The following is a 13998-nucleotide window of genomic DNA, read 5'->3' as shown; positions in this document are numbered from 1 at the left end:
TTTGTTAAACTATATTCGTGGTACAGTTGTATAATATCCACAAATAGACTCAACCAGTATCAAAACATCTTAGAGACTCGGAAGCTTCAACAATTTGAGTTATGATGACTCTCCGCTCATGCAGGTTCAAACTTTTATATTTTTTTAGTTGGAATTATAAAAATGATTGATAAAAATTAGTGCCTCGTTTGCGGTTGGGAAGTTAATAGGCTTTTGAAAACAAGTCAACGGTCACATCATCAAATGGATAAAATTTGAGGTTGTATTTAATATACAACATACGTCCGTTGAATATTAAAGTGTTCACATAATTGACATGATTTGTAAGTGACCTAAAAAAGCACATGAATTTGACTGTACTTAGAATGGAAGATATCTTAAGGATGCGCTTGGCCATTGGATAACAGTACCAGTTGAAGGTAAGACACTTAATGAAATGCTTCTAATAAGTGTTTTTGCTTTTGAGCATGTTTTGCCCTTGAATGCATGTAACCTGTAAACGAAACACATACAAAGTTTTGTTCTGGTTTCAGCTAGATAACAACAATAGTTACAATAGTTACAAAAACTCTGAACCTCGATTGTATACCGTTATTCCGAATTACTTATATTTTTGTGTAGGCTTAAACTAACAATTGTCTTGTATTGCATTAAACGTGGGCTTGTTCATGGAACACATATAAAGTATGCGATAAGAGCGCTACTGTGTTGGAAATTTGTTTGCATGTGGCATTTAATAGCGATTTCGCCTCAACGAGAAAACAGCCTTAATTTTATCTTACTGTCAGCTGACGTGTTTGTAAACTTTGTTCGTAATTCGTGGTTCAATTGTATAATATCCACATATAGACTCAACCAGTGTCAAAAACATATATTATCTGGTTTCAGCTATATAACAACAATTGTAATAGAAATGCTTAATACTGTTAATACTGATTGTACACCATTATTCCGAATTCCTTATATTTTAGTATAGGATTAAACTAATAATTGTCCTGTATTGGATCAAATCAGGGCTATTGTTTATGGAACCAACATAAAGTATACCATGAAAGCGCCACTATGTTTGAAATTTGTTTGCATGTGCCATTTTATAGCGATTTGGCCTCAACGAGAATAACAGCCTGTAAGTCGGCATTGTACATACTACAGACGCCTGCAAGACGGTGAATAAACACACTTTACAACATGATATGGAATATTGTTAAAAACATGTTGCATTTATTTTATCCTACTGTCAGCTGACGTGTTTTTTAAACTATGTTCATAATTGGTAGTTCGATTGTATAATATCCACACAGAGACTCAACCAGTATCAAAAACATCTTAGAGTTATGAGTTATGATGACTCTCCGCTCGTGCAGGTTCAAACTATTTTTTTTTAAAGTTGGAATTATAAAAATGATTAGTGCCTCGTTTGCGGTTGGGAAGTGAAAAGGCTTTTGAAAACAAGTCAACGGTCACATCATCAAATGGATAAAATTTGAGGTTGCGTTTAACATACAACATACCTCCGTTGAATATTAATGTGTTCACATAATTGACATGATTTGTAAGTGACTTAAAAAGGGCACATGGATTTGACTTTACTAAGATTCAAAAATATTGTAAGGATGCGCTTGGCCATTGGATAACAGTATTAGTTGAAGGTAAGACAGTTAATGAAATTCGTCTAATAAGTGTTTTAGCTTTCCAGTTATTGTGCATGTTTTGCCCTTTTATGCATGGAATCTGAAAGTTCTGATGTGGTTTCAGCTATATAACAACAATATTTACAATTGGTGGTTCAATTGTATAATATCCACATATAGACTCAACCAGTATCAAAAACATCTCTGATCTGGTTTCAGCTAGATAACATTTTTGTAGGGATTTGGCCTCAACGAGAAAAACAGCCCGCAAGTCCGGGATTCTAGATACTACAGACACGGCAAGACAGTGAAAAAACACATTTTTAGTATGGTTTAAAACGGTGCGTCTTTTTACCCCAATGAACCCCAATGACACCCCATGAACCCCAATGATACCCCAATGAACCCCAATGATACCCCAATGAACCCCAATGATACCCCAATGAACCCCAATGTTCCCCCAATGATACCCAAATACACCTAATGATACCCCTATGATACCCCTATGATACCAAATGATATCCCAATGAAAATTTGCAGAACTTGCGCCGGGTCAGTGGTCCAAGGCACGTTGAACAGCTAACTAGGGATGATCTAATCATGCCGTAGACAGAAAACTTTTCACATCAATAAACTCTATCCTTATTTAGATTTTTGTGAAATTTCAACGGCTAATTTTTGTTCCTAAACGAATAAGAGAAAATGTCTCAATAATTACTGAAAAACTCTCGTATATGGGTCCGCACGTATATAAAGCACTAAAAATGGCTAGCGACACGAAAAATTGAAATTGTGAAAATTCGCGTTGTTAGCCATTTTCAGTGCTCTATATATTCAATTTACTGGCTTAGTATCTATAGATATCATTAGATCCGACACGTTAAAGGTGCCTTGTGTTATTAATATTGGGGATATGTTTTGTATAATTTAATAAATGTATACAATGTACTTTGATAATAATAATCATTTGATAATAACTAGAGGTACTGCGAGCAAGCTCACAAATGAAAATATTAAAACTGAAGTCTTTCTCTAATGGAAAAGAATCGATATGTCTCTTTTTCTTAAAGTTATGTTGAACTAGCACCAATGACCAAAGCTCCCATCAGGACATAATTACAGGTCACAAACAATCTTTGAGTCAAATTTTAGCTTAAAAAATTCTAATTATTTCCCATTACAAGATATGGCCCAATCGGTGAAAAAACGGCACGTAGTTGAAATTTCATTTGTGTAACATGTTGTTACATAAAAGTCTTTAAGTGTATCAATTATGAACATACTTAGTATCATTTTAAAATATTGTTAAAAACATGTTGCATTTATTTTTTTTCCTACTTTCAGCTGACGTGTTTTTTTTAACTTTGTTCATAATCCGTGGTTCATTTGTTATTATCCACATATAAATCCAAACAGTATCAACCAAATCTTTGAGATTCGAAAGAATTATCAGTTTGAGTTATGATGATTTCCGCCCATGCAGGTTCAAACAATCTTATTTTCTTGGTTGAAGCTATAAAAATGATTAATTGAAATTAGTGTCTCCTTTACAGTTGGGAAGTAAAAAACTTTTTAAAACATATTTGTAGAGCTTGTTATGAAGCCAACAGTCAGATCATAAAATTCATGTATTTAAATTTGTTGGTTGTATTCAACATACAATATTTACATTTACTTTCTTTCCTCCTTTCAAATTGCATTTATTTATTTGAGTGATATTTACGCATAACACAGAAGACCCAATCAGCAAATCTGGTGCGTATGAATACAGCCTTCCTTTAGAATTTCACGAAAAACAATACTGACTCTCCACGAGACTTCATGCCAGATCACGACCCGATATTAACCTACACTGAATAATATTTCATTGATGTAAATACATTTATTAGTAAGATGAATTCAATTGATTAATTTCTTAGTAAACCAAAAGTATATTCATCAACCTACAGAATGAAAAATAAAATTCTTTTATAAATTATCAAATCTTTGTGCACTATTTTTGTCAGCATGATTCGGCTGTTCCAATGGCTCTTCCGTTAATTGCACATCACTCGTTGAATAAGGCAGAGATTTTAAAATATAAATTATGTTTTCGGAAAGAGAATAAATGTTAAAAATCGTAATCCGTGGTTTAATTGTATAATTTCCACATAGAGACTCAACCTATATCAACAAAAGTTTAGAGACTCAGAAGTCATAACAGTTTGAGTTACTTTGCCTCTACAGTCAGGTTCAAACTATCTTGTTTTCTTAGTTCGAACCGTAAAGATGATGTTTAGAAAATAATGTCTCGTATACGGATACGAAGTCAAAGACTTTTGAAAACATATTTGTAGAGCTTGTTATCAAGTCAACGGTCACATTAACAAATATTTAAATTTGAGGTTGTATTCAACATACAACATACTTCGGTTAAGTGTTACATCTGTCCTTATGATTGACTTCATTTTTGAGTGACTTAAAAAGGGCACCTGAATCTGACTTAATTATAACCTGGATGGAAAAATATCATGGAGATGCGCTTGGCCATTGGTTAACAGTTATATTTGAAAGTGAGTCTCTCTATGAAATGCTTGTAATAAGTGTTCTTGCTATCGTGCTTTTTTGTCTATTAATGCTATGAAATATGTCAAGGAAACACATTAAAACTCTGATCTGGGGTCAGCCAGGTAACACCAATTGTTACAAAAGCGCCGCCTTTCTACTGTACACCCTTATTCCCAATTGCTTTTATTTCAGTGTAGGCTTAAACCGATAATTGTCATTTATTGCATCAAATCTGGGCTATTGTTTATAGAAGCTACATAAGGTATATCATTAGGTCTATACTGTGCCTTTGCCATTTTCATTGACATGCAGCCTCAACAAGTAAAACAGCTTGCAAGTCTGGGATTGTACATACTACAAAAAACCAGCAAGACTGTGAAATAAAAACACACTTTACAACATTGAATAAAATATTGTTAAAAACATGTTGAATTAATTTTATCCTACTATCAGCTGACAATGTCATGCTTTTTAACTATGTTAATAATTCGTAGTTCAATGGTATAATTTCCACAAACAAACTCAACCAGTATCAACAAAATCTTAGAGACTCGGAAGGGTTAACAGTTTGAGTTATGATGACTATCCACTCAGTTTCAAAATCTTATTGTCGTAGTTGAAGCTGTAAAAATGATCGATAGAAATTAGTGTCTTATAGGCGCTACTGTATGGGGAATGTGTGTGCCTCCATGAAATGACTGTACCATAGACGCCTTCAAGACAGTAAAAAAAAACACATTTTACAACACTGTATAAAGTACTGTTAAAAAAAATGCATTGATTTTGGAAAACTTTCAGCTGACCATCTTTGCTAGCCAAGGGATTTCTGTTTATTTTCCTCCCCATAAAACCTTGGCGGATTTCATTACGAAAACTCGGTGATGTGGATGCGTTCTCTAGCGAGCATATTGCATATATACTTTTTGATCGAAATAAACAACGGGTTATATACACATCATGGCATTAATACAACTTGAAAACATGTTGACTACCGAATACTAGTATCGCAACATAATTAACGATGCTTTTAGCAGTGATTAAATACAAATTAAGTTATAACCCAAGGAAAGTACGGATGTTTACTTTATAGTGTTTTGTAAGGACCTGTACTGGGAGTGAAAAGTCGCCGATTTCTATGAAAGCTTTTATGCTATAAAACCAGGTATCGTTATCGTGAATAAAACACAGCTCACTGAACCTTTAAAAGCAATAACCATAAGCCATGGTAAGCAGGAACGTATATACTAACGGGATAGGCAACTTCTACATTCGCCATGTTTACTTCCCATGCTATCACGCGAGCCTTGACAGGTTTGTAGAACTATGTTCAATCACCAGTAAAATATATAGGTTTTTAAAGCGATCTGGTAAGACCATCGTTGTGGAGGCACTGTACCCGAGTTTTCGAAATGAAATCCACTTCGCTCCCCATAAACCCTTGGCTAGCGAAGATGTCAGCTGATATGCTATTTTAAATACGTTAATTATGTTTATAATAGTGTGGGATTCTACCTACTTCGGACGCCTGTAAAACAGTAAAAACATTTTACATCATGGTATAAAATATTCTTTAAAGAGTGTTAAAATGTTGAATTGTATTTGAATGAGCTTGATCCTTGGTTAGCAGTCTTTTTCAAAAGTAAGATTCTTAAAAAATGCGTCTAATTTGTATTCTGAATCTCGCGCCCCTGGCAGGAGGAATGTTAATACAAGTTATCGAAAAATTATATCATTTATGGGAACCATGAGTACTTATTGCGCCCCATCATTGACGGGCCTATATTTGTATAATATGAAGCAGAATTTATTAAACGCTTGTACCAGAAAAAATATAAATCACTCGCTGTGGCCTTCAATACTTACATTCAGTATATCGACGACATATTACTAATTAACAATTGTTACTTACGTACTTATGTTGACTCGATATATACGGGTGAACTTAAAATAAAAGATACTATAGAGTCTGTTTTATCTGTTTCATATTTGGATTCTTCACTGGAAAGGGACATGGGTGGTAACCTATAGCTAAAAACAAAATTTTATAGTCAACTGTCCTTACTTATGTAGCAGTATATCTTCATCAAATGCGTATGATAGAGTTTTAGTCTCTCGATCAATTTGATACGCAAGGGCATGCTTTACGTATAAACAATTTTAAGGCGAGGTAAGTTAAAGACACAAAAGTTCATAAAACTTTTATGGTCGATACTAGGAACCTGTCCGCAAATACAATCTTCCACTGGGTCGCATGCTGATCGACTCTTTTTTGCGTGGACCCTGAGGTCCACGCAGAAAATATATAAGCGAGGTTAAACCGGATGCTATGGGGAAAATTCAGCCTGCGCATGAGCTAGCCTGGTTCCTGTGCGTAATGGGTAGCTCAGGGAACCAGGCTAGCACACGTTTATCTGAATCGGGATCGGGATTCCGTGCCGTATGCACACATAAGTTCAAAGGCGCTGTAATTGTAAAGTTGTCGGTAAACAGTACAGAAACAAAGTATTCCTTTTAAAGAAATGATTGGCATGTGATATGGACTATCAGTATTATGAAATAAGTTAATGTTATGCCGAAACTACAACATGCATCAAATAGCATAATTTGCAATGTTTTGTTGTTTTCCGAATACACGTGTAACTTAACTTTACTTTTATAGTAGGCGAGACTAGAAAACTTCCCGATTAAATTTTTGTAAGCATTTAAGTATGATTGAATAAATATGTCACTATATAAAAATTTAAATCTTAAGACAAATGCATCAAAATATATGAAATTTTTAATTTTCACAAAGCTGTCACTGCATTGTTAACAAAGTAGTGCGAATAGTAATGTGCGCACAAATATTAGAATTCACCGAATGCCTGATACTATACACACAAACTTCATTCATAGATAGATCATAATTATTTTAGAAGTATGAATCCTCAATATTCTGAGATAAAAAGTCAGGGCTATACATACATGTATACGTAATACAACGCACAAATTTAGTTGTTAAAAGCAGAGGGCTAGAGTCGGTGGAATCTCTGATAATCTTAAGGCTTTCACGTTTCGTTGGAAACACATGCAAATGGTCCACGTATTGGAGTCCTTTTTTAAAGGACAGCAACTTGTTTTACTTATTGTTAGACCATAATTAAGTCTTCCGTTTTCCAACGGAAGACCTTATTGTTTTCGTTCGGTTTCTTTTTCCCTATTATTATTATTTTTTTTTTCTTACAAAATTTGTGCAGGCGATTTCTCGGAAATGCCTGAACCGATTTTCGTAAAACTTTCAGATCTAATAGATATTAATCCGAACTTAATATACATTTTTTTTATTTTGATGACGTCATTTCCGTTCTTGAGAAAATGACGTTTTAGCGATTTTCAGAGGGTCGGCTTGTCCAGGGATCTCCTCCTAAACGGTTAAAGATATTGAGTTCAAACTTTCAGGGATTGTAGGCAAGAGATTGTAGATGTGCAATTTGGCATTCATATTTGTCATGCTCAAAAAGCGTTGAAGCTCGCCCGATCTCGAAAATTGAGACTAAAAAAACGTCGTAATTTTTCATGGTTTTTTTTAGTTTATCTCTTTTCTGAAAAATATTTTGTTAACACATGTAATGCAAAAAAAGTTTATATTTACAAGATCTTTCATTTGATATCAAGAAAAAGGGGCTGGCTCCTGAAATTAGGGAACCAAAGGACTCTAAAGTCTTTAATCTGTAGCCCTTTACTGAGAGATATTTTGTGAAATGTTATAGAAGCAAATATGTTTATCTCACAGTTATGTACCCAAGCAGTGTAATGATTTTGTCATGTATCACGTAATTAGGGGTTTTTAGGGGCCAAAAGACCAAAATTTCGATCACCCATATCTAAGAAATGAAAAATATTTTGTTAAGAATCACAGAAGAAAAGTTGTTCAAATTAATGTTTTTAACAATATGCAACCTTCAAAATTTTGTTAAACGGCCCCTATAAGGAGATAAGGGATCGGCCCCTAAAACCTTCTTTCTCATATATCTCCAGAATGGTAAGACATTTCTAAACACTTGTTGAACAAAATTTGTTTAGAATTAAATGACATTTCATTTGATATCAAGGAAAAAGGGCTGGCCCCTAAAATTAGGGAACCAAAGGGCTCTAAAGTCTTTAACTTGTAGCCCTTTACTGAGAGATATTTTGTGAAATGTTATAGAAGCAAATGTGTTTATCTTACAGTTATGTATCCAAGCAATGTAACGATTTTGTCATGTATTACGTAATTAAGGGTTTTTAGGGGCCAAAAGTCCAAAATTTTGATCACCCATATCTCAGAAAGGAAAAATATTTTGTAATGCAATACAGAAGAAAAGTTGTTCAAATTAATGTTCTTAACAATATGCAATCTTCAAAATTTCGCCAAACGGCCCCTATAAGGAGATAAGGGATCGGCCCCTTAAACCTTCTTTCTCATATATCTCCAGAACAGTAACGAATTTTTAAACACTTGTTGACAAAATGTTTTCAGAATTAAATGTCCTTTCACTTGATTCCAAGAAAAAGGGGCTGGCCCCTTAAATTAGGGGATCAAAGGGCTCCAAAAATTTTCATCTATAACCCTTTAATGAGAACCATTTTGTGAAAGGTCATTAATGCTAGATTAGGTATAATACGTTTCTATATCCTATCAATATAATGATTTTCTCTTGCGTTACCCAATTTGGGTTTTTAGGGACCAGATGTAAACAAAATTAATCTTTTCAATCTTGATTGGAGGAAATGCAAGCATTTAAAAAAGCAATGTAATAGAACATATAAAAAGCGATGCAATAAAGCATAAGTACTTCACTCCTTTTTCCATATCATGTTTTTTGGTCGAAAATCAAAGTTGATGATGTCATATTTTCTTCTAAAAATCGGACGGAAGACCTCCTCGTTGCTCGCAACGACATCGTGTCTAGTTAATCATCTAATTATGTAGGTTTTCTTTCAGTTTTCCGATGACTACAAAGAATACACGGTGGGTGTGACCTGTCACAAGAGGATACTTGCAAATACATGGTAGCTGATCCCTCCTCTAATTTTGTTTGCTCTGCTCCTATTTTGTAATCTTTTTTTTTAATTTGGTTTTGATTACAGTTTGTATTCGCCACGTCATTTTTATGCCTTTATTGTGTATGAATTTTGTGTGTGCCTATGGCCTGATAATAGCAAAACGCCTCAACAAATGAAACAGTCTGCAAGTCAGGGAAGTTAAATACTTCCGATGACTGCAGAACAGTGAAAAAAAAACATAGGTTACAACCTAGTGTCACGGGGTCGTTATTCCTCGTACAAAATAAATAAATAAAAGGATGGTCCAGTTTCCAACATTACTTTATTATGGCATTCGTGAATAATAATGATGATAAGAAGGTGACCTGAAATGAAAACACTCATACAATTGACGCATACATTTTTATAATATTTAGCTATGTAACTTTAAGATAAAAACAATTAAAGAAAGTATTTCTCACCAAATTCGCCTTCAGTAAAACTTAAATGTAATAGTTTGAAACTATTGACAGTCTCAAACTATTTAACCAGACAAGTTGTAAAACTGTCGCTGTCTGCTGGCAAACGAGTTATGTTCTAAAATCATGGTGCAAAACATTATAAATTAAGTGTTATCACTCACACTTGCGCACTGACCATACACACCCATGAAAACCTGTTTTACCACTACCAAATATAGACATATTATAGCTATTACCGTATTTGGTGAATCACAACCCAAAATAACACAATCACGTGACAGAACACGAATACCAGTCAAACACGAGTAAACCATGAATGAGTTCATAATGAAATGTATGGATGAATGAATGAGGACAAAATAAATGAATTACTAAATACTAAATTATATTCAATTGTATCCCTGTGACATTCTCCCCCACTTAAATAAAATGTCTCCTGACATTTCTTAAGGGAGAATACTGAAATGAATTATAACCTCTCCAAATCATATAACTTAATACTGTTACTAAATATTTAAAATATATATCATTCATATTAGAATAATATCATGTTCTACCGTCTATGACATATTCAGACCTCCTTGGTTCCGTTATTTCCGGTGTTGGCGATTCCAACGTTGTTGTTGTTGAATCCCTTGTGATAGATGACCGACTAGTTGAAAGATGATCCCATTGTGGAGAACTGCCGAGAACTATCATATGAATCTGCCGTTGATTTTCTTTCTGAAATACTCAAATTTCGTTTAGTTTTACCTTTCCTTTTTCTAATGATAGTTTCTTCATCACTGGATTCTGATTCTGAAATATCTTATTTCTCTGTTGATTCTTTTTGCTCTGGTCTTGGCATCTTGTCAGTTGACTCTATATTTGAACGAGAAGATTCAGTTATGCACATAAAAGGCAATAAAAGATTTCTATGTAACGTTCTTATTTTCCCAGACACCTCATTTTTGACTCTATAAACTGGAATGTTTGAAACAGGCTGCTCTACTACAACTTACGGGTCTTTCTCCCACTTATCTGAGAGTTTGGCTTTGCCTGAAAACACTAACATTTTTACTAACACTCGATCACCAATATCTAGTTTCTCAAACCTAACACCGTGATCATAATTCTCTTTATACCTGTTCGAGTTCCTTCCGATGTTACCCCTTGCCATCTTGTAAGCGTAGTGTAATCGTTTCTTTAACTTCTGGGCATAGTTTTCTCTACTTCTTACCTTTTCTTGTGAATCCTCTAATCCAAGATAGGCATCGATAGCTAATCGTGGATTCCAACCAAACATAAGGTAGCGCGGGGGAAAAGCCTGTAGTCTCGTGCTTTGTCGCGTTATAAGCGTGAACTAATGGTAAAACGCAAGTTTTCCAATCTTTCTTCTGCTCATTGTCGACTGTCCCCATCATTTTAAGGAGCGTCTGATTAAATCTTTCTACCTGTCCGTTACCCATTGGGTGATACGGCGTCGTTCTACTCTTCTTCACTCCGGCAATCTTGCAGAGCTCCCTAATAACACTACTCTCAAAGTTTCTCCCCTGATCGGAATGTATTCGCTCTGGGAAACTATAGTGGCAGATAAATTGCTCATACAGTACCTTTGCTGTTGTTCATGCCAGTTGATTCCTGGTTGGAACAGCCATTGCGTATCTCGTAAAGTGGTCTGTTATTACAAGTATATTTTCATACCCACCTTTTGACTTCTCCAGAGTAAGAAAATCGATACACACAAGTTCCAGAGGTGTTGTTGTATGAATGGATACCAATCCAGTTTTTGGTATATCTCTTGTCTTGCTTCTCACACACCTCTCACACTTTTTTACCTTGTCAACCACATCTGTATACATATTGGGCCAGAAGAATCGCTGTTGAACTAACCAGTAGATTCGATCTCGCCCTTGATGACCCATGTCATCATGCAGTCCTATGAGTACACTACTCCTATACTTACCAGTAGAAAGATTATCTGTATTTACCTTCACTCCTAAATCTGTTAAGGGTTTGTGATCTTTCGTCTTGTCAGTAATCGGTGTTTCCGGATTCCAAGTATCCATTACTCTAACCTGACTTACCTGACACAAATTTGTTTTCGGCAGAATCTTTATAGCACTTGCCGATTTATTACATACCTTAACGTTGACCCTTTTGTTTCTACCTGCATTCTTCATGGATAATAACCCTGGACAAACTAGCACTCCTTGTTGCCCATTTTCAGACTGTTCTGTTAACACTGACTCTACAGAGGAATCTACATTACGAACAATACCTCTAATGTACTTAACTTCATTAGGTTCTAACTTAATAGGATATCTGTTCGTAGTTTTTACAGGTAAACAACAGTTCAAATTCAAATTTTCAATTGCACTTTTCCAAGCACTGTCGGACATATCTGAAAATTCTTTACAATATCGAATTACATTGGTACCCACAATGACAGGGATCTTAGAACAGTAGTCTGAAGTCTTTGTCACTAGAACTGGGACAAAAAGTGGTTCTTGGAGAAATGGTAGCTTAACAGAAGCCTCAATATAACCAAGAAATGGTAGCTCACTGCCATTTGCGCCGTATACATTCAGCTGAAATTCTGAAATGTTATGTAATTCAGGCTTGTTAGTCAGAGAATTATAAAACTCTTTTGATACCGTAGTAACCATAGATCCACTATCTATGAGACCAATGACCTCTTTTCCGCAAAAATTAACAGTACTTGTATTTGATGGACTAACCATTCTCTGTTCTAAAGTTGTAGGGCACTTACTTTTCTCTTCCATTTGCCCTGCAGTGGAAGAGACTACTCTTTTGGGTCACTCCTGATTTTGTCTTCAAACGGTTTCTTGAAATACCTACCTCTATTGTTTCCTCTGTTGTACGAATGTCCTCTGCGAAATGCTCGTCCTCTGCCATAAAACTGAGTGTTTGGAAGGGATAATTCATTACTTTGATTATGCATTCGTTCTACTTTCTCTAACCTTTTTTCAATACTTTGTTGTGTCTTGAGTAACTCCTCGTTAGTTGTAGACTCTTTCTCTACTCTTGCTGTACCAAGGTTCTGATGAGCTGTCGACTTTTCGCTGGCCTTACTGCTGCATAGTTCCTCCTGTTCAATCTTTCTGATTTCTTTAAGAAAACTCTGAAAATCTTTCACAGAATCAAAAAGATACCTAGTTGCACTTCTCAAAGGTTTGCTTTTAAGACCTGTTCAAAATTTACTACACAAGATAGATTCTTTTGCTGCATCACTGATATGACCTTGTTTGATAGCCTTACACAACGTTGACTCTAATGTTGAACCATATTGAACAATAGACTCTGTGTCCTTTTGACAATCATTATAAAAGCCCTGCAGTAAAGTTTCACAGCTACTGACTAAGCCGTAAAAACCTTCAAATTTAGCTAAGACCTTATCTACCGTAGTTGATTCCCCAAGGGATACCAACATTGACATTGCTTCACCCCTTAAAGAATTTCTGATAGTCTGAAGCAATAAAGCCTCAGGAATAGCATGCAAATTTTGTAAACATTTCACTTCAAAACTCCAAACATCGTAACTAATTTCACTCTTGTTTGGTTCAAGACTACCACTGAATATAGGTAATTTAGGTGTTACATCAAAATTACTTTGCAGTAATGATGCATTCGAACCAGGGAAATTGAATGGTCCAGCATTTCCTATGATAGGAGTGCTGGCTTTCACTGCCATAAAATCGTCATATTCTTGGTTACTTATTACCTTATATCCGGGTTGCTTTATACCTGGGTCTACCAAAGATGTATTTGTTTTTGACAATCCTAGGCCACGCCCCTTCTTTGGCTTCGCTCCCGCTTCGTGATCAACACCTGTTAGGTTTTCACCTCCTTCTGCCATATCAACAATTCAAAATCTGACAAAAACAAACTGCAAACTGATGAAAAGCTGAAAATAACTCAGCACTAGAATGAATACTTAAATTGCTCTATTGTTTTCAACCGACACTCTAGATACTTTTAAGCAACACTTAATGCAAACTAGTGCACTCACTACTGCACTAACTAATAACTACAGTTATTAATTATAATCTTAGCTATATGATAAGTATAAAATCATGCAAATGAATGATAATGATAGTTGTAATGAGAAAAAAAAAACAAATGACAAAGAATTTGAAGTTGAACTCAGTACAAACACTTCAGAACTAGTAAACCGACTAAAAAATCAACTCAAACTTAAAACCAAAATTCAAAATGAATTTCACCGATTTTCTGCAAAATTATCACATTCTGTAAACAATTAGTGCTTGATATGCTCAAGTAAGTGCAGTAAAGAGTTAGTAACAAATCTGATTGTCTTCGTCTGGATCTGT

At 34.9% G+C, this 13998-nt stretch overlaps 1 pseudogene; it reads right to left on the bottom strand.

Annotated features, from left to right (window-relative positions):
* Nucleotides 1–12354: 12354 nt before the first annotated feature.
* On the bottom strand, nucleotides 12355–13694 carry LOC128173780 (uncharacterized; annotated as a pseudogene).
* Nucleotides 13695–13998: the final 304 nt, after the last annotated feature.

Source organism: Crassostrea angulata, chromosome 2 (assembly GCF_025612915.1).
Source record: "Crassostrea angulata isolate pt1a10 chromosome 2, ASM2561291v2, whole genome shotgun sequence".
Classification (NCBI taxonomy): Eukaryota; Metazoa; Mollusca; class Bivalvia; order Ostreida; family Ostreidae; genus Magallana; species Magallana angulata.
Note: the sequence above shows the minus strand (reverse complement) of the source record. Positions and strands in the feature narration are given on the sequence as shown.